Source organism: Atta colombica, unplaced genomic scaffold, assembly GCF_001594045.1.
Source record: "Atta colombica isolate Treedump-2 unplaced genomic scaffold, Acol1.0 scaffold19, whole genome shotgun sequence".
Taxonomy (NCBI): domain Eukaryota; kingdom Metazoa; phylum Arthropoda; class Insecta; order Hymenoptera; family Formicidae; genus Atta; species Atta colombica.
The window spans coordinates 703,491-706,880 of NW_017259282.1; positions in this window are offsets into that span (position 1 = coordinate 703,491).

Consider the following 3,390-nt stretch of genomic DNA (forward strand, 5'->3'; position numbering starts at 1 on the left):
TGTGTGTGTGTGTGTATCTTAAGATGGGTCGGACCCACATAGGGGCGGAGAATGGATCAAAAGGAACAAAAAATTCTTATATTATTTTGAGATATTCACTGTAGTTTTCGAATTAGAAAAGGAAATGTCTAAGCCAATATGCGATTAAGCCGCACCACGTGAATTCGTAGGATGGCCCACACTCGAGCGGCGGCAGCGGCGGCGCGCAGGGAAAGGGAAGTAGCGCTTCGTTGCCTAGCACAGTTTGGCATGGCGATCCTATGTGTTTCGCCGCATCGCGCCTACACTAAAAATGTTATTTTAGTGAAGTTTTTCTTATCATTATAAATCACATTATTTAGCACGATTAAATACATTTTAATACAATTATAGATATGTTAAGCGATGTAATTAATTAGAGCAAAGCGTATGCTGATCGTCGCGATACCTTTCCGCTTGCTTTATTATATGACGCCATTCTATTTTCTGAAAATTTTTTTTCTATCTCAGTTCCAGCAACATTCGCTTCGAAAGAGAATGATATTCGCAACAAAAGAGAAAAATCATTTTTTTCCAAGGAGTGTTTCACCCTTTAAAAGTGCGTATGAGCACGTATAAAAAAATACGTGTCGCTTATTTTTGTCTGGAAAATAACATAAATCTCATTAAAATCTGACGTGCTAGTAAAATTTAACTTGCGGCATTGTTTTCAGCATCCAGAAATCTATAAAAAACACCTTATCTGATTAAAAGAAACATTTTTTTGTAAATTTTTTTGTGAATATTATTTTTATTCACAGTTTGTGAATGTGGCACCAAATCCATTTATCGACACTATGATTTTATCGACAGTGGCGAAAATGTGATACGTAGTTTATATTATTTATAAAATTGATATTGATGCTGCTAGCGTACGATGACTTTCGCCTGTTACACGAAAAAGATCGCCATGGTCCCTCTCAGGTTTCTCTCTGGTGTTACGAAATGAAAAATCTTATCTCAATGTAGTTTTTCTGTACTCTTTTTTATTAAATTTTGTTTCCGCCAGGGAACTTATCTTTGATTTTATTTAATTATATTATTTTTGACTGTTTAACCTAAATTTATTTTACGAATTGTTTCAATCAGCACGAAAAATTCAAGCTTAACTGAAATGAGCCTGTATTTCTTAACTGTTATGTATTCATGTCGCGATCTAATATGATACTTTAATTTATTATTATTAATTTATTATTCTTAAATACATTCGATTATAATAACCACGCACACAGACATTTGCTCAAAATTATTGAATATTTATATATAATCGTTACACAATCTAATCATTATTATCAAGAAGATTTTTTAAGATTGAAAAATTGTAGATTTATTTTATAATATCCATATCGATAATATCCAATCCAATGCATTATTCTTAAAAAAAATTGTATTCAATTAATGTTTATAAGAAACATTACAATTCTATTTTGATTATTTATAACATGAACACTTAAATTCATTCTGGCCAATTTATAGATTAAGACGAACATCAAGGAAATATACCATCAATGAAAATATCTTGTTTATGGAGTATATTCTACATGATGTTTCTTAATAACTAATCACAAAAGGTGAGTTCACTAGAGATGCCACTATCCAAAAGGAGAGAAAATAAAATTCAATCCATCTCAAGAAAAGAAAAACGATTTTCAAGAACTCTAATGTTTTCATTTTTCCTTTCTTGCACTCTTATTAATCTTTATTTAGTAACTTTACTCAAACTGAATTATTAATTAAACTCGAGTAATATTATTAACAAAAACTATCCGTTTATGAATTTTTAAATGTTATATGGTGCTACTATGGTACGCCATTTTATGACATATTACATTCTGATATATATATATATATTAAATATGTAATTAATACATGTGTGTGTGTGTGTGTGTGTGTGTGTGCGTGCGCGCGCGCGCGTGTGTGTGTGTGTGTGTATCAACTACATGTTTAATATCCATATATTTAAATATATAATATATATACCTGTTACATATTACATACGTATTAAATACGTATTTCGATTTGAATATTTCATACCATTGCGTTAATTATGTATTAAATATATATTTGCAATAAATTTGCATGAAAGGTGCTGTGCGGGCATTTATGGTGCTACACATGTACCATATTTAGCAATTATTTAAGACATTTAATAGCAAGAAACAAGTACGCGAAAAGTAGCTCAAGCTTTACTCCACATGGATAACTACTAACATGGATTTCTACATGGATAATTATTAACAGGTAGTTATGATCAAGCAAACTACAAAAAGAATTATCAGTTGCTAGGAGAGGCAGGATTTCCTCTATGGAAATGGTGAGCAAATGATTCTAAAATTCTATTACACTAATGACACTACTAATGACACTACTTGTCAAATTTACCTATTGCAGGTAGGGACTCTTATAACTTCTGAAACTTAAATTAATCTACGATCAATTCGCAGAAATGCCAAAGAATGTTTAATCAATTTAATCAAAATGTCTCCTCTATCTCCCTCTTCTGCGTTTAAAATAAGCACAAGAAAAGATTCAATACCAACTTCACGAAGCAATCGGTATTCATAGTCGATTCTTGCATTTAAGACTGTCTTAAGTACAATCTTAAGATGTCATATGTCAATCTGAGAATGATTAGTATCTTAAGACATTATTTAAGACGATTTTAAAATAAAAACGAACATGAATATCCCCCCATGTTTTGTATTTCATAGTTGTAGCCTTTGAACCTTATGAACAGTTCGAAGAGGGCAGAGATTTAGAAAGAGACACTCCACACCTCATGTTATCCTTTCCATCATGGTTAATTTTCATAAAGGAGAAAGATGTACGAAAAACAGTAAAAATTTAGAGAGTAAATATTTTTAAATAATAAAACATATATTAATAAAACATATATTAATTATTATTATAATTGCAATTAAGGGAAGAAATGATATGTTTAATGCAGTACTAATAAAATTTTATTTACCCGCAATATTTTATAAATACTTACAGAAAACTAATGGATTTCTCAACTTTTAATCTTTTTTTAATTATACATAATTTGTATAAATAATCTATATCTGATATATTTTTAAACGTAGAAATGCATGTTTTTAAAACTAAAATTTATTAAAATCAGAAAAAATGTAATTTGTTGATATTAATGTTACAAAGATTGCAAGTCACAATTGAAATAAATCTCAGAATAACAGTTTCCATCGTAGGAAGATATATATAGTAAATTTCCTTAAAATAACTGATAATATTACAAGTATTTTTTATGTTTTTCTGCAATTTATGCTTACATATTAGACTCATTATTATAATTAAATAATTTATCAAAATTATAGAGGACAAAAATAATTCACATTTGTTTTTTTTATAAATATA